This window comes from Martes martes (assembly GCF_963455335.1).
Source record: "Martes martes genome assembly, chromosome: 4".
NCBI classification, from domain to species: Eukaryota; Metazoa; Chordata; class Mammalia; order Carnivora; family Mustelidae; genus Martes; species Martes martes.
This window is the reverse complement of record NC_137891.1, coordinates 112,972,408-112,990,750: the sequence shown is the minus strand read 5'-3', so window position 1 is coordinate 112,990,750 and position 18,343 is coordinate 112,972,408. Positions and strand designations below refer to the sequence as shown.

The window sequence follows — 18,343 nt, the reverse complement described above, 5'->3', positions numbered from 1 at the left end:
GAGCGTGTTGCCACACAACTCAAGGACGTCATTCCTCAATTTTCCTCCCTTAATGTCGTCATGTGGTCAAGGAAAGGTGCACTGCTGCTTAGCGGGACTTCTAAGCCGAGACCTGACCTCTGGAGCTGTTGGCGCCATCTTGGACACGGGGAGGGAGCCACAGCCTCCAAGTGGGGGAGCAGAGGCCCCAAGAGGCCCAATCCCTCACAATGGTGGGGTCAACACGCCAGCCCCAGTTTGCCCACCTCCGGGTATCCTGCATGACCTTCTGTCCCGTTTAAGCCCATATTTTGGTTGTTCCTGTTACTGGCAGCTGAACTCAACTCCTAACCGATGCTGTGACCCTACTTTCCCTTCGGCCATCCTGACAGTCTTTCTGCCGAGCCCGATTCCCTCGTACTGTGCCCCGGGCCCACTTCTTCTTGGCCTGAGGTCTGAAAATGTAGTCATCAGGAGTCATGCCCCAGTTAACCCTCCACCCAAACTGTATTCACCCAGACCCGAAAAGCTATTCCCATATTTCTCTTTACAGTCTCCTTCCTCCCTAATGCCCAACACGCAGGCCACTTCCCACCATCATCCCCTCTCTCCTTCTCAGCATCCTTCACAAATAGCCAAGATTTCTTCGCATTTTATAAACAACAATCCTTCACTCCAGATTTTGAGGTAATACTGCTTTACACTTGTTACCAGAGATACAAAATCTGCTATCTTGTTACTTCTGTCCTAATTCCTTAGAGGAATATCCACAATTATTGTTCTCCCCCCAACTGTGGACTGTGAAGATGCGGCACCATCGGGCGCTGCAGGAAAGTACCCAGGAAGGAGAGAAAAGGGGGTCAGGTAGATTGACCATACCTTGAGATGGAAACTTAGATTTCAAAAACTATGCCCTTAAGCTCTTGCATAATTTGTGCAAAGTTAGGAGGTTACCCAATTGACTAGATTTACAGCTGGGGTGGAGAGAGAGGGAGGGAGATAAGGAGGCAGGAGGAGAGGGAGTGGGGAGGAAAAGGAGGAAAGGTGGGTGGGAGAGAGATCCAGGTCAGCAAGCAATTGCAAGCAAGAGGACTCTTCATTTCAAGCCCGTGAGAGCTGGTTCTGCTACCCTAAAAAGAACCAGATCAGTTTCGGAGAGCCTCTACCTCAGCCTCAGACGTGGGCAACATCTCTCAAACAGCTGACCAAGGCAATCAAAAGTCACCCACACAGGGTCACCCTCATGATTACATTAGTAATTGTTTCAGGGGTGAATGCCTTCTAGAACTTTCACATACTCTTTTAATCACATACATTAATGCAACTTTTATTATTCTTTTCAAGTGCCTATATTTTATGAGCCTTGCCCTTGTCAACTATGATCGTGCCACGATATATAAGTACTTTGATGGGCTGTTGACCTCATGGTGGGTAAGGGGTGACGGTACAGGGAAATTGGGCAAAATGTATCCATTTGCATCTTTGAAAGCACTGTGATGGATATCTGTGCTCCTCTGAGATGAAGAATGACGTTCCCGCTTCACAGGATAGGTCACATGGGACTGTGAGGTTGGCAGGATTCTGTCAGCCTGCCCCCAACGACCAGAACTTCGGCTAATAGCGCACCTCTCCACTCAATGTGGCCATCTGGGGCAAACATGAATTTGCTCCTGAAATGCAGCCCTTTCAGTCATGGCCTCAGCTAGTTTTAGGGTCTTTGGGACCACAAAAGAAATTCTAGCAATTTAGGGTAATACAGCAGTACCTCTGCTCTTAGCAATGGTTTATCCCATGGGTGTGGTTACCAGTGTCCTTTGAAGTTCTGACTGATTCTACTAATGCCAGAAGAAGTCTCCTGGCCTTCCTGAGATTATCTTCTGAGGAAAAAAGGAGAAAAGAGAAGTCCCTATTCCCACACACGTTGTTATCTTCTGCAGGGCCCAAAATTATGCATGAGGCAGCCGAAGAGTGGTACCGGTAGATCACTCCAGTGCCTTCCAATCTCAGGAGAGGAAAGAGCACATAAGCTCTTCATACCAATCTGGCCCCATTCTTATAGCCTCTTCTCTCAGCTCAACTTTCCCAGCTCTTCCCCATTTGTTTCTGCAGACATCTCATGAATTCATGTGCCTCAGAGACTCTCTGGACCCAAGTCATTCTCAGTATTCTGTGAGTACGGGACAGCGGGCTTCTGTGACAGAGGGCACCGTGACACCCCAGAGCCAGGACAGTAGGGCCTGGCTCCCTCAGAAAGTTTACACTGAATGGGAATACGTCCTCACTGGCCCTTTGGATTTTATGTTCTTCCACCACCAGAGAGACAGCAAGAAAACCCATGAATATCTCTATCTCACACAGATGTTATGGGTGTTACTAACCAACACATTGTAGCAACACACCTTTTCCTCCATGCTCACATTCTCTAACTACTCTCCCCTGCATCTGAACTTCATGCCTAGAAGGCAAGTCTGACTGTGTGTGACCCGAGCTCCTCGTGTTGAGGTGAGGAGGGGGTGGTGGTGGGCTCAAGGGCTGGAGGCAGAGTCGAGTTTCTCTGCCCCAGCACGGGCTCCGGATCCAGCCATCCCAAGCTCCCCACCACACGGTAGCTGGGGTGCACCCTCTAGAGAAAGATTTGCTGCTAGGCTTTAGATCAAGAACATTCTGCCTGTGAGCTCTGCCAGGTTCACTGGAGTGACCAATTCCCCCATCACCCACAAGAGAGAAAGACGTGGGCGGGCCTCATGTCTCCTACTCCAAGGCTTTGCCTGAGTCGGATGGAGCCACCAGAAATGTGAGAGTTCTTGTTGGGGGAGGGGTGGGGTACAAGAAAAGGGGCTATGGATGTAGATTAAGTAAGAAGAATACCTTGAGCAGGAAAGAGAGGGAGGGACGTTTAGTAACTACTGTATCATGGTTTCCAACCCACACGGCTCCACCTCCAAAATGTCATCTCATCCCAGTAGTTAGTTCTGGGGGCTGATGCAGGGGGTGGGGAGGCCCACACCTGTCCGACCAAACTGAAGTTCAGCTAGTAAATTTGTGCATTACCGTAACTGTTGCTTCTCAGGGAAACCTGAGTCTAGCTACCCCCTTCCTGCTGCCAGCATTTTAAGGACCCTGATGTCACAGCACACTACCTAAGAACGGCCAGCCCTCTCCCCCCTGATCCACAGGCCGCTGGGCCACTGACAGGCTGCGTGGTTTTCGTTAAATGACTTCATCTCTCCGCAGAGCCTCAGGCTCCTGGTCTGCAAAATGGGGATGATAGTACAAGGCGAGATGCTCATCAGGATGGAACGAGTCCATATCTGCAAAGCATTCGGAACATCCCTGGGACACAGACAGCACGGGTTACTATTATCACAGATACACCAGAACGCGACGCGTCTGGTTATATAAAAGAAACACTTCTCCCCGGAGGTGCCTTCAGTCTGACGCCCTTCAGTCTGACCCCTGACGTGCGTCCGGGGTGGGTGCCTGGGAAGGAAGCAGTTCAGGAGAACGGCCTCGTGTCCACAGGTGGCCTCACCCTCCTGCCCGCCCAGCACCTCTGGTCCTGCTACAGCACCACGACCCGTTCGAGCCTGGTGTGGCCACTCCCCAAATCATGCCTATCGCTCTGAATCTGGACTGAACGTCTCTGCCACCCCATCCAGCCCCAGCAAGTCCGTTCTTGACGGGCTGGAATAGCCAGAGCCCGGGGGATGGTTGGAAAACACATTCTGGACGTACAGAGCCGGTTCCACAAATGTGCTGCGAACTCTGATCGACACGGAAACCCGTATTTCAACAGCTCTCCCAGAAAGAAAAAGCTGCTCCGGCCCAGGAGGAATGGAGCCCAGGGTCTCCTCTCACAAGGCCTGCCTGACCTTAGAGCGTGCATTTCAAATCAGATGGAACAATAAGACCCAGCAGCCTCGGAGGAGGAGGTCTGCGCTCCTGAGTTTGGGGACAGAGGGAGGGTGTGCACATTGTAAGCTGTGGGAAAGCCCCAGAGAAGGCGACATACTCATTTGTATGTAGGAGACCTCAGAGTCGACTGGAAAAAGATGTCATCTGCATTATAATTAATATTTATTTTACTCTGTTCCTGCCTCTAAGAAAAGCCCATAGAATTTTAAATTGTGCAAATCACCAGGAAAGATCCTGTCCCCAGGCCCAAGGGCTGAAGGTAGAAAGGGAAAGTCTGGGACGGCACCACTTCCCGGCCATCAACAATCAGGGCCAAGCACTTTGCCAAGTTATTTGCCAAGAGGGGATGACACCCTGGGCCCTGCCCTCAGGAGGGCACAGTGCTCTCGGAAGACCACACGCAGAGAAACAGTTTAAACTCAGCCCTGAGCTCTGGAGACACACCACCGCCTGGATCTTATCCCTGCCCTTCTGCTCTGGAGCCTGGGCAAGTTACTCCCCCTCACTGGCCTTTGGTTTTCCCCTGTCAAAATGAGAAAACTCGCTGTGGCCCCACACCGGTGGGGGGTGCATCATGGGACTAGAAGCACACGGTTCCTGCATCTCGCACTGACCCACCATGTGGAGCAGACTGGGTGAAGGAAGAAATCAGCGTGCAAAGAGAAGAGGAGCAAGAGAGGGAAGGTGTCCCAGGGGCATGCACATCCCTTAAGCCCCAGCTGATTCCTTCCGCAGCAAACTCCTCTTGTGACCTAAGCTATTTCGCTCTGGACTCCTGTCACCTGTGCCAAAGACATCCTCATCCAGAAGGTGGGGACTGGACCGAGGGGAGTTGGACACTGGACGCTGAGGGGTCAGACCTTCATGCTCCAGAGAGTCACTGAAAACCTCTGCCTAGATTTTCAATAGGCAACAGGTACAAAAAAAGATGCTTTTAGATAGATCAATCTGGCTGCAGTGGGCAGAGGGGCTGGGCTCAGCCCTGGGGCACAAAGCCAGTCTGAGACTTCTGAAATGTGCTGATGATAGCCAAATCTCCATCCCCAGCTGGGATACTGACCAGAATCCACTCCAGAACATGGATGTCGATATAAATAAATGGAAAGCCTCTCTGCAAAGCCTACCGTTCTCCCCCTTTCCTGGTCACCGGCACCTCCTCTGTCATTACCCAAGCCAGAACCCTCGGAACTGGCTTCCACCAACACAGAAACTCCTGATTCTACTGCTTACCAACATGCATTCTAATCCCCACTGAGTTTACCCTGTTCTGTTCTCCCTGAACTTCTGTAGCAGCCTCGTAACAACCTCCCTACCCCCATCTCTACTCCTACACTTGGCCACCTATGAGGTCACACACTTATCATAGTACGCCGGCTCGGCGATATTAGTTAAGGAGTACCCCAGTGAGGGCTGACATGAGATCCAGAGACTCTCCCAGTGCCCCCACAAGAACCTGATGGGCTCCAATGCCTGGTTTTTATTCTCCCAGGGCTCAGACCTGGTTCATGGGGGACACAGACCCCTATCCTGCCCTGTCCTCCCAGACCCCGACTCTGAACGCATTCTTTTTAACCCCAGTGAAGTGAAATACCCCCTATGCCATACACTGACACCACATACTAGGATCCAGGTCTGAATCTGCTAGAAGACCTGGATCACAGGAGGGCTACAGATGCCTATGTGAGGATCCCTTAGGGATTCCCCCAAAGTAACTGGCAGAGGCTTGACAAGTGGGGGAGATGGGCCAGGGTGCTGCCATCATGTGTTAGGGGTCCATGAGTCAGAGGGTCACCCCTGCAGAGGCTTCAACTGCCTGGCAAGAGCTCACACTGGGGAATGGGGAGAGGACAGAGGGGAGGCTAGATAAGGCAGGCAGGAGCCTTAAAGGCCCAAGTAGGCCAATCTATTCTTCTCTAATCCGCTAAGGACAGCTAGCCAGTGAGGCAATGTGGTCCACCGGACATAAGCTCTTTGAGGACAGAGGCCAGACCATATTTGCCTTTGGCTCCCAGAGCCTAGCCTTGTGCCTGGCACATAGCAGGTGCCCGGTAAACACTTACTGACCGGAGCCAAGCTTCCTGTCCCCGGGGTGGGGAGAAAAATCAAGTTTGGAGGCTGGTCAAGAAAAGGTGACCCTGGCCACCTTTCTAGACTTTGCTGAACTAGTTTCTGTATGCACCAAGAGGGGCATCTCACTCCCCGGGACTACCTGACCTAAGGCATAGGAAGCATAGGGCACTGACACCCAGCCTGGTGTGCGTGGACTTGAGACAATGCAGATTCTGAAAGCCCTTTCCAAGAAGACTGGTAGCCACAAGAATGGAAAGCTACTTCACTGAAGAATTTTTCAAGGACTTATAAAATCCATCAGAAGGTTTTAGAGATTAACTGGCATTAAAAAAAAGTTAAAAAAAAAAAAAAAGAAAAGGAGGAAGGGAATCTGTGCATGACAAGAGGCAAGGGAAGAGAGAGAGAGAATGAGGAGGAAGGCTGCTTCTGGGCTATTCTATCCCAGTCAAGAGTGGGGGGCCAAAGCACCTTGAAGCTACCGGCTCTCAAACAAAAGCTTCCTTTTTTCAGCCCTGGGCAGGTTATTCCGTTGAGGGAGCAGTCAACAACAGTCTGGGACTCTCATCAAGTAGCACCAAACAACCGTGCAGGTCACATTTTTCTAGAAATCAAATCCAGAAATTATGATCACAAACAACACTGTAAGTGTTCCTGGTGTCGCAGATCATAGCACAAAATTGGTCTATTTTCTGAGCAAAGCCCGAGTCCTCCCGCATGCTGCTGGGAAACCCCTCAGGGATGTGCCCGGAGCGGCCACCAGGTGGCTCAAGCTGGGACAACGCAGGAGTTCAAAGGGGCAGACCCTCATCTGGAATCCACCCAGCCTGTGATGCCTGGGAGCCTGTGTCATTGCAGTCCCGAAGCAAGCACGAACAGACTAAGGGACTGGGCTCCGGCTCTCAAAACAGCACATGCCGCCGCAAAACACAGAGCATTCCGAAGCCTCACGGAGGCTGCCACATGCAGGGCCGTCCTGCAAGTCCATCCGCCTAAAACCGACATTCTTTGGTCATGTCAGAAAACGGGTCCCTGTGAGGACCTGCCCTGTGCTCATCTTCAAGCAGTGGCCTAGTTTATAATCAAATTCCAAAGTCTATCAAGGGCTCTTTAGAAGATCCAGGTGGTATCTTTTTACCGATGAACACCTGCAGAAATTGGGGCACCTGGGTGGCTCAGTGGGTTGAGCCTCTGCCTTCTGCTCAGGTCATGGTCTCAGGGCTCTGGGATTGAGCCCTGCATCAGGCTCTCTGCTCAGTGGGGAGCCTGCTTCCCCCCACCTCTCTGCCTACTTGTGATCTCTGTCAAATAAATAAATAAAAATCTTAAAAAAAAAAAAAAGAAAACTTGCAGAAATTGATCATGAACCCACATGACAAATAAATCCCAATTACTCCTGCCACTCTTAACCCTGCCCACTGGCCAACCATAAAGACCCAGTTCTCCCTAAGCTTTAGGCCCAGCAACTCTGAGCAGGATCCCTCAGATGTTTTCATCGCAGGCAGAATGGAAGGAAGGAAGAAAGGTAGCATTTGTGCCAATCTTCAAGCCTTGATATGAAACCCTTTGTATACTGGGTTCTGTGTCACCTTTTATCAACACTCACTTTCTTTATGGCTTGCCTAAAAATATTTTATTATACTCCCAAGATAAATGAAGAAAGGCTTGAATGTACTCGTGCAGCTCTCCCACTGGGTGCTAGCCTAGACGAATAGCATTTCCGTGCTAATAACTATAATTAAAGCCAAAAGCTTTAGTTAAGTACACAATTAACTTTGTAAACAAAAGCCCAAAGACGGGATGGGGGGGAGTCAAATTTAGATTTTAAATATCCCATTTGGTAGACAAAAGCAAATGGTGGCATGAGCAATTGGGCATTTCAGCCTGGTCCGGTCCAGTGCATGGGCACATGGTGGCCTGGCCCTCGGCTCCGGGACATGTGCAGCACATCTCAGGAGTGCCCCTCATACGCAGCCACAGAAAATTTCCATATTGATTACAACGGCTGCCTGGCAGATGGCACGTATCCTGAGGAAAGGTGCCTTATTCGAATTCATGCACAGGTGCTCTCTGGGCTAGAAGGGAGAGACTCTGAGCATGTCCCCCACCTTTTAAGTATTGGGCTGTTGATAAATGGGGACCTCTGGTCTTACTGGGGCCCCTTCCCCTGAGCCTGTGCCTTTCAATCCTTACACTAAAGCTCAATGAAATAGTCTTCATGGGCAGCTTCCTAACCCTCTTGGCTAGAGTGTCCCAGAAATGGTCAGGAGGTCAATTTTAAATCAAGAGCTTGATAGTCATGGGAACACCGTGCCTCTGATTACTTCACCTTCTTGGCCACAGTTCTGCAGAAACAATTAGGAGGTCAGTTTTAAATCAAGAGCTTGCTAGCCACTGGAACACCGTGCCCGTGATTAGACTCTGAGACCAAGCGCCCGCTGTGCCACTTGGCCTCCTGGACTAGATCTGACAGGAGACGTGGGTGTGGGTAAGAATGACTCTGCGGCCTGACAGGTTACCGTCTCTTCGAGGGGACAGACATCTGAAGAGAATGTATGGCGGTAGCAGTTTTGCTGAAGTTCTCGGAGTTCTCTATCCTATCTGAGGTCAGCGAGGGTGTCTGGCCCCTTGTGAGAAAGGAATCCGTGGCGAAGACATCTCATAAAATCTCAGAAAGTTTTAGCACTCTGAGACACTTCAGTTAATTTGATGTTGATGTTTAAGTACCCTGATGACATAATTTCTCCTTTCTAAATCCTAGAAAGAATCTCTTCAGAAAAGATTCTGCAGATGGCTTTTGATGCCATTTTACCATTTTATAATTAAACCTGTATAATTTATCACACTTAACACCAGATTCTTGCTCCAGTGCCATTAAAAACAGATTTGCAATTTGCTGTTAAATTAAGATGCTTCATTTTCCTATCACATGGGATTTTTCTTTTCACACACAAACAATGATATGGGGGCTGTCAGACCCTAGCACAGACAGGAAACTGCCATCAAACCCACTGGAGAGCCCAAATCCAAGAGATTTCCTTTTTACTCATTATCAAACCTTATCAAACACTTAACAAAAGAGGCTCATAAACCATGAATAGGAAATATGAAGAGAACATCTGTGGAACTCGTTTATCAAGGTTCTGAGAAATTTCCATTAAAATTCTGCTTTCCATGTGTGTGTATGAAAAAGACTAGTTTCATTTTAAATTGGGCAGGTTGGAGTCTAAACAGGGTGCACCCCCTAGGGGCAGAAGTAACTTGATCTGGACGCCTGGGTGGCTCAGTGGGTTAAGCCTCTGCCTTCGGCTCAGGTCATGATCTCAGGGTCCTGGGATTGAGCCCCACATCGGGCTCTCTGCTCAGCAGGGAGCCTGCTTCCCCCTCTCTCTCTGCCTACTTGTGATCTTCCTCTCTGCTTCAAATAAATAAATAAAATCTTAAAAAAAAAAAAGAAGAAGTAACTTCATCCCCCCAGGCTTAACTCATTCCATTAGGCTCCCCATTAGGTGCCCGTAGCTCCCCTAGACGTTCAACCCCTGTTGCCTTTTATCCCTGTCATTCTCTAGGCAAGGTATCCATGCCCTCCCGTCCTGTAGGATCACAATGTTACTGCTTTTGATGCTTGGTTTTATTCTGGTGGAACACCAAGGGACTGAAAATTATTTTTCACAAGAGACTGATGAGTCCAAAACCTGTAGGAGGAATGTGAAGTTGGACAGCATGGAGCATGCCCAACACCAACCGATGTGGCCGCTCTCCCTCACAACAGTTTTCCGCACGGGCGGGAAATTGCTCCACATGCTCCTTACACTGAAGATCTCCTTCTCCCCCACCCCCACCGCCTGTCCTGGTGGCTCTGCCCGTAATGTTCTTACCCTCTCGACAAAGTGAGCACAGGGACTCGTGTTCAGCTCCAAGGCCTGGGGTGGGGCGGGGAGGTGGGGTGGGGGTGGGGGGTAGGGGGGGATGGGGGGGGGGTGCCTCGTCTCATCTTTCCCTGGCGAAAGATAAGCTGAAACACAGTGAGATTTTCAACAAGCCATTTGTTAGCATTTTGCCCTGCTGAAAGCTGGGGCGGGTACCTTCCCTGCTTGATCTGATTCAGATGGGGACTTCCTGGAGCTGGCCTGCAGAGGGGCCAGGAACAGCCAAATCATCCCCATGAGGCAGCCCCGTTTTCAGATTCCTCCCAGTGAGAAGTCAGATTGCCATGCTTAGGATGAAGGCTGAAGGCCACTGCTGGCACTTAATCACTTAGTGAGCCTGTGAAATAAAAGATTTTGAATAAAAGCTGAATACCAGCTGACCTAGGACACCCCCATGTCTACTGTTTTGCTCCCTTTAACCGTGTCCTCGGCTTCCAAGGATACGTCCCTCACCTGGTCGGCACACAGGCTAAATGAGACAATGAAGTGAAATATTAATTACTGGGTCTGGCGGTGAGATTCTGTCCAGTAAGAGTAGTCCTTTGTTATGTTATGGGGAAAGGAGAGACAGAGACCACCCTGGCTAAGGCAGACCCCAGGGTGAGGGTTTGGAGACCAGCTGGCCGAAGTTCAGAATGCAAGGAGGTGCAAGCCAGAAATCCTTCCTGCTGGTCATTCGGCCTTGTGAATGCATCTCGATCCAAACTATGAGTGATTTGGGGGAAACATAGCTGTTCTCCAAAACAGATGCCCTATTTGCTCTTCAGGAGAACACAGAAAATAAAAATCAACTCAATTCAAATATAGCTGATGCTTGATCAACCCAGGTGAGAACAGCATAGGTCCACTTACATGCAGAGCCTTTTGGGTAAATACAGCACATCACTGTAAATGCATTTTCTCTTTCTCATGATTTTCTTCATAACATATTCTTTTCTGCAGCTTCCTTTATTATAAGGATGCAGTACACAACACATGAAACATACAGAATAGGCAGTAACTGACTATTTATGTTAGGCCTCCAGTGGGCTCTTAGTGGTTAATTTATACATGAACTTTCCACAGAGGGATTGTTCAGGATCAACTGTATCATCCTTCTCTTAATTCACCTTGAATGAATGAGGCACTACTGTATAAACAAAATGTATCATGGTTGAAAGACACTAGGAGACGTAATTGAAAAAAATGAAAGGGGCACCTGGGTGGCTCAGTCGTTAAGCATCTGCCTTTGGCTTAGGTCACAATCCCAGGGTCCTGGGATCGAGCCCCACATCAGTCTTCCTGCTTGTCAGGAAGCCTGCTTCTCCCTCTTCCACTCCCCTTGCTTGTGTTTCCTCTCGTTTCTCTCTGTCAAATAAATAAATAAAATCTTAAAAAAAAAAAAAAGAGGAAAAAAAAGAGAAGAGAGAAATGCCAAGCACACAGAGGAAAATCCAAAGATTCAGAAACCTTTCCAGCATGGGGTGTAGAAAAAATGACTTTCTAAATTTACCTCTCCCAAAGCATACCATGACTAACAACTGTCTCGGGCATCTGCTTCAGGATAAAGCACACCATATTTTCAGGGACAGATACAAAGTAGGTTCTCAGTAAAACCAACTGATTCATCACAAGATGGGTTTTGGCCGAGTATCAACTTCACCACTTCCAACATACAACTCACACGTCACTTTAAAGGTATATTTCTCCCAGTGCTCAAAGCACTTGACGCCCATGTATCTCATCTAACAAGCTTTTGAAAACCACAATCACCATGCTAGAGGTCATGGCAGAAACGGGAAAACGGCAGCTGAATTTCAGAGAACCAAAGCACCTAAAACAACTCAAGATCTCATGAATCTGTACAGCATCCCTGGAGTCAAACAGGTAGTGAGAACAGTTATATCTCCCAAGAGAAAACATCACCAAGGCCCTGAATTTTCATGATTTGCTCAGACTTACAGAATAAGGGATTGACTAAAAACTAGAATCCAAGTCTCCCAGAGTATATAAAGAACTGGAAATGTTTAGTCGATACAGAACAGACTTAAAAGAAACATGAGGGCTGTGTGGAAATAGCTCAACACTTGGGCTGTCGCCATCCCAAGAGGATGGTCAAATATCCTTGGTTTAAGTCCCGAGGGAAACTAATCTAGAATCACCCCCAACACACACACACGCACAAACACACAGAGTTTTATTTCTAGGTGTTCACTCATACCAGCCAAAATGGTCTCAAAATAGACGTGTTCACAAGAATGCAAGGGAAGAAATGCAGCTGAAGGGCTATCGTGCCCACTTAGCTGCAGAATAAGGCGGATACTGCAGTGGCGCAGACTTGGACAGTTGTTCGTGTGGGGGAGCGAACTGCCTCAAGGGTACAGTACATTCCCTGTGTCCAGAAATGTCAAACATAAAGGTGAAATATTTCCCTGTGAAGATTCAGGGCAGGAGGACCAGTTAGGGGGCTACTACAGAATTTCGACCAAGAGATGGCAAGAGGCCTGAATTAGCACAGTACGGGTGGTAGAGTCAGGGAGGAAGAGACGGATGACAGAAATGTTTAGGAGTAAAATCCTAAAGCGTGACTGATGAGATATGAAAATAAGGACGCGGTGCGGGGAAGAGGTATAGGGGCTTCTGGGCAATGCTGAGCCACCAACTCCCAACACAGAAGCACACAGGGAACAGGTTTGTGGAAGAGGCTGTGTAGCGGAGGTGCTTGTGGGGGTGGCTCACCAGGCCGTGGGGTCCAGGCATTGTGGGGAGAAGGGCTGGACTCGGCGGGAGCTGGGGAATCCTCGGAAGGAGGGGGAGACTGTCTCACCTGCCACCTAAGAGATGGGGTGTTGATGACATATCAGAAGAGGGCTAGGGGATGCTGGCTTTTAAGAGAAACTGAAGATAGTGTCTTAGTCTATTGGAACGTCTGTAATAAAAATACCATATACCGAGCGGCTGAAGCCACAAACATATATTCCTCACAGTTCTGGAGGCAAGATGGAGATCAAGGTGCTAGCAGATTGGCTGTGTAGACAGCCTTCTTCTCTTTGCATCCTCACCTAGCAGAAGGGGCAGGAGTGCTGCCTGGGGCCTCTTTCACAAGACCACTAATCCCATTCATAAGGGCTCCGCCTACCACCTCCTAATACATCACACTCGAGGTTAGGATTTCAACATGAATTTTGGAGGGGCACAAAGAGTTAGTCCTTAGCAATAGCGTGGGAGTTCTCAGGAAGGATCCAGGGGAATAAGCAGAGTGTAGCGTCCTAGCCGGCGAGAGAACAGAGTCCCAGGAAGGAAGAGCCAATAATCCCAAGTGCAGAAGAGTTCCAATAAAATCAGAATTGGATGGCAGCCACAGGACTTGGCAAGGCTGCTCGTGGGGTGAAGGAGGCTGAGTGGCCATTGGGAAGTGAGGAAGCAGAGACTGTTCATCAGTTTTTGGGTGGAGGAAGATAGGGACCAGGAAAGGAAGACATGGAAATCAGTGGTATTTTTAGACTGAGAAAGACCGAAGCATGTTTACAAACTAAGAGGCAAGCAGTGGAGAAGGACAGATTGAAGGTCCCCGAGGACAGACTAATGGAGAGGCGTCTTTGAGGAGGGGGCGGTCACGGGCACAGGTGGTCGGGCCAGCCTGGGTTAGGGAGAGGGACACTTCATCCTCGGAGGAAGCGAGGATCTGGATCTGGATAGAGCTGTGGCTTGTGGAGGCAGGGGTGGGGACGGAAATACTGTGCCTGATGGTCTTAACTGCGGCCGAGAAGAAACAAGATCTGAGCATTTCGAAAGCGCCTAAAGAGAAGGTGGAGGGAGGCAGACCAGCCTGAGCTGAGCAGGGACCAACTGAACTGACAGGAGGCTTTAAGGACATGGGCAAGAGTTGGGGGAGACGCTGGTTATGCTCCTCAAGCTCAGGCTGCCCGCAAAGGGACCAAGCCCCCGACCTTCTGCGCTCCCCATCCATACTGTTCACTGGCCCCCTGTCCTGCACTGTCCATTCGCCACCATCTCTCCTTCCGCATGGGCTGCACCTGAGGTCCAGTGCCTGAGGCTCGCTCACGCTCACTCTCACTCTCTCTCTGTCTTCCACCTACTGCCCCTTTAGCAGCTGCTCAGTATTATATCCACCATGGAGTTCGCTGACCCAGGGCCGGATTAATGCCTTGGTGCAGGGTCTCACACCCCCTGGGGGTTCTGCCTGCCCGGAACCTACCGGGCACCCGGAGAGAGCCACTTGCACACCCATCTCCCCAGCGGCCACGGAACTGCTCCCTCCTCGGGAGCCTGCATTGTCTCCCCAGCGCCCAGGAGCCCCTCGGCACACACCCTGGGCGGCACACACCCTGGGCGCAGAGGGCAGGAGAGGAGCTGATGAACTGCAAGCGGGGTGGGGGGGGCTCCCGGGTCTCTCAAATTCCGGGATTCTATCTTCTTGGTTCTTTGTGCAAACTGCTTTTGTAACAGCACACGTGTTTCAGAGGGGACACCGAGGAGAGCTGTCCTCTATACAAACTAAAAGACTGATCGTAGCTCTTTTATGAGCTTGAAAAATAAGAGCCATGGCATTCTCGTGGCCAGAGCCAGATTCCAACAGTAGCCCCTGGGGCCGTGGACATGCAGTGGAGATCCAGATGAGGACAGAGATGCCGCATTCCAAACCCATAAGGCGCCCTCCCCTCCCCTCCCCTCCTGTCCCCAACTAGGGCAGCCCTTGTTTCCTCTGCTGGCCTGGAGACACCCCAGATATGCATCAACTAAAAGACCCCAGAGCTGTCTCTGACATCTTTAAAGCCAGGGACAGGTCCCTGGGTCCTCCACGTGGTACAGAGCAGGGAGATCTCTGTGGTCTGAGCACCCTGACTCTCCAGCATCCCCCGCCCCCGATGTTTGGCACAGGCCCCGTTCTCTGTGGTGCTGGAGGTGATAAGCCCACTAACAGAATTTTCCCAGGATCCCAGTCTCATTTCTGCTTCCCACCCACGTCTCTCCAACAAAAACAAGGCCTGGGCTGGGATCCAAGCTCCGGGGTCTGTAGAGAGGGGATGCCGGGACCCAGCCACCATCAGGCATGTCCTCCCTTTCCCTGATGCTGAAACCAGATCCCCCAAGCTCCCAGATGCCAATGGAATGCATTTAGGTCTCTTTTTTAAAAAGCTGTGCTAGGCCTTTTTTGGCGGGGGTGGGAGGGGGTGGGAACAGGAAAGATAAATGAGCAACTAGCAGTCTCCAGGAGGAGGGGCTGAGTCAATTTGAAAATACATCTTCCGACTGACCTTTTCCACCTTGCACAGCTCGTGCTGATGGTGCATCTGCCCCACTGACTACAGCAACTCAGGCCATCATCAACACCAGGATGGAGGACTAGGACCCAAGCTGTGGTCACAGTAGCAAACAGACCAAGGGACTGGCCACCGGGAAGGCAAGCAGAACCGCGGCTCTGCCACATTCACACAGGAAGGCAGTTTCTAAAGAAAACAAGTTCCAGGAATACAACCCTCGAGGGATGGGCAGATGGGACACCTTGGACTGTAATGTGCAATCAGAGAGACTCCAAATCCTTTTTGTGGGGGCAAAGGAAACGACTGAAAGGAAAACACAACAGTAGCAACAACCCAATTTCAGTTCTTCCCACTATAGAGCGCCAAGATGATCAAATCTACGCGTGGGAAAGCATGTGCTTAAAACCCATTGCCTTCTAGCCATGACTTCTCTTTGACAAGACCACTGCCACTGGACTTAGTGGCTGGCCAGCCGAGACTCCATACTCCAACCTCTCTGTTCAGGCTCCTTCTGAAACGTGGCTATTCTGTCCTTGCAAGGTAACTCCCACCTCTTGGGTTAAAACCACACTGCTTGGGGCGCCTGGGTGGCTCAGTGGGTTAAGCCTCTGCCTTCATCTTAGGTCATGATCTCGGGGTTCTGGGATCGGGCCCCACATCGGGCTCTCTGCTCAGCAGGGAGCCTGCTTCCCCCTCTCTCTGCCTGCTTCTCTGTCTACTTATGATCTCTCTCTCTCTCTCTCTGTCAAATAAATAAATAAAATCTTAAAAAAAAAAAAAAAAAACAACCACACTGCTTTTCTTCAGGGCAGTCATCGGTAAAAGTGGCAAAATTCAGCTCCTTTCCCCCGTCCCCAGACAAGAAAATCAGAGGCACAGCGACAAGAAGAAGAAGGAGTTTGTTCTTACTGCCAGTTCTAGAAATGGGATCTGTTTACTGTGCTTCTCACCAAATTCCTTCTGGGGTTCACAAGGGACCTAAAGGTGGTCCCACCACTGGCTGCAGGATTACTGATTCTCCAAAGAGCAGTTCCACACACCCACCTCACCCGCCTGCCCCAGGCCTCTCCTGAAAACTGAGGTAGGCACTGTTTTTCCCCAACCACACTGCGCTGAAGTAGTCATCAGTATCATCTCATCTTAGGTGTCAATGGTCTTAACGTGCTACCGTAGAAAGGACACTGGGCTTGAAGCCAGGTGAGGGTAGAAGCCGGTTTCTACACCTTGGTGCCCCCCTAAATGATTCTGGGTAGGTAGTTTCTCTGAGCCCCCGTTTCTCCTCTGTGGGAAGGGGTAAACTCTCAACTTGGAGCACTCGTTTTGAGACTCCAGTAAGACAACTCACGTGCATTCCTTGTGAAGGAACTCCCAAGGAAGCTGGAAAGACTTCTGCAAATGTAATAGAATGACACCATGACCCAATGCTCTTGTAGTAAGTCCTTCAAAGCCGGGGGCGGGGGCGGCACCTCCACTGTCATTTATCGTCCCCGCCCTGCCGAAGAGTGCTCACACCTGGATGGGCTACTACAGTCGACGTTCAGGGTCTTTTGAACTTGAACGTGCCCCAGGAATGTTATGGATCAGTAATATCTTCACTCCAAACTCTTTTCCACTGGGCATAAGCAAAGTAGCCCTTCCTTTTCTCACCCAGGATGTTACAGTCATGACCCTCAACATGGCCCGAACATCTCATCTCCGGCCTCAGCTCCCTGGGGGCCAGCGAGGTCTGCATACCCTTAGTTCTCCTCTCCCTTCTTGCCACCAACCCCTTGGGCCTTTGTATGCAAGTCCACACCAGCCCCTAAATACTTTTTAAATTCCAGCAAATCTCTGCAAGTAAGATTTTATTCCCTCTAAGTGCCAGGGTGACTGGTCTATGTAATGAAGGAGATTTTACATTTTTAGTTTTCTTCCCATACAACAAACACTATTAATAACATTCTAGTTTCTCCCGAGATAATATGGATTAGACCAAATGGAAAGTTACCATGGCTACCAGAGTGTTATTTTTGGTATGAGAAATTCATGCCAAGGGAAGCAGCCTACACGGTCACGAACTGGAGCCTTGTTTCCGCTTTGCTATCAGGCAATCAATCCCAATTTAATTCTGAAACCCTAATTGCAGCGGAAACTAATTATGAGTGGCAAGACCTGAAACCCCTAATTAAAGTCCGAGTCAATAAAGCGATGCAGTGTGATCACCGGGGCGACACTGGCAGGGACTGAGGCCCAGGAGGACTTTCTTCCCCAGGTAACTACGAAGTGAAACAGGGCAGGGAAGCACACCCTGAGGCTCGGTGGGGGACCCTAAACTGGGTCTGGAAGCACCAGTTTCTGGTGAGTGAGCAAGCCAGGTCCTCTCTCTGTGCTAAGAAGATGCACCAAGCTGGGGGCAAGGTGAGAAGCCCCGGGTGGAAGGGAGGTGTTTCTACGGCCAGTCGACCCCCAAGAGTGGTCAGGGGGGAGGCCAGGGAGGGAGAAGCTGAGGGACGGCGGCACCCCATATATCGCTGTGGCCTTTCTGTGCGGGCCTTAAAGGACATAACGGCAGAGGGACGGGGCATCCAAACAGAATCTCATCACTCAGACCCATTTATTTAGAGGCTGTTTCCTCACATACCAATGCTGACTTGCACTTTTCTGAATTAGCAGAGGTTGGCTTATGAAAGGACTCCTCTTAGAGTGAAATCCTACTGCCAACTGGAAGCACATGGTCCCTTTGGGACCTCCTGGTCTATCTTTGACAGCTTTACAACCCCATTAATGGCATGACTTCATCTACCCGACGCTAGAATGATCCATATTTAGGCCAGAAACCACATGGTCCTCATATCACCCCACTGGGCTCCAGGATAGAAAGGGGCTCTTCAGTCAGGGAGGAAACACTTTTAACTGATGATTAATTGCTCATCCCCCTCCAAACTCCTTGACAAAGAGACAAAAACGAACTTTGCTAAATGGTTAGAAAGCTTCTCTGAACACTCCATCAGGGCAGTAAAATCAGAAGAAACCTAACCTCTTCTCGCTCAGTGTCTGTTTTTCGACAAAGGGCTCTTTCTCCCTTTAGCAGGTTTTCCTGTTATGTTTTCCGGAGAGTTCTTTTAAGCATTATTGAGAAGGAAACAGAACATCATAACTCTGCTTTAGCTCTTTCAATTGCACAAAGTCAGTCAGTCCCTCAGGAGACAG

The 18,343-nt window shown here is 49.9% G+C and overlaps 1 protein-coding gene across 2 annotated transcripts in view; it reads right to left on the bottom strand.

Moving 5' to 3' along the window:
• The window catches only part of BCAR3 (BCAR3 adaptor protein, NSP family member), a 110,009-nt gene that overhangs the window by 31,322 nt on the left and 60,344 nt on the right, over window positions 1-18,343 (bottom strand). The window lies entirely within an intron of this gene.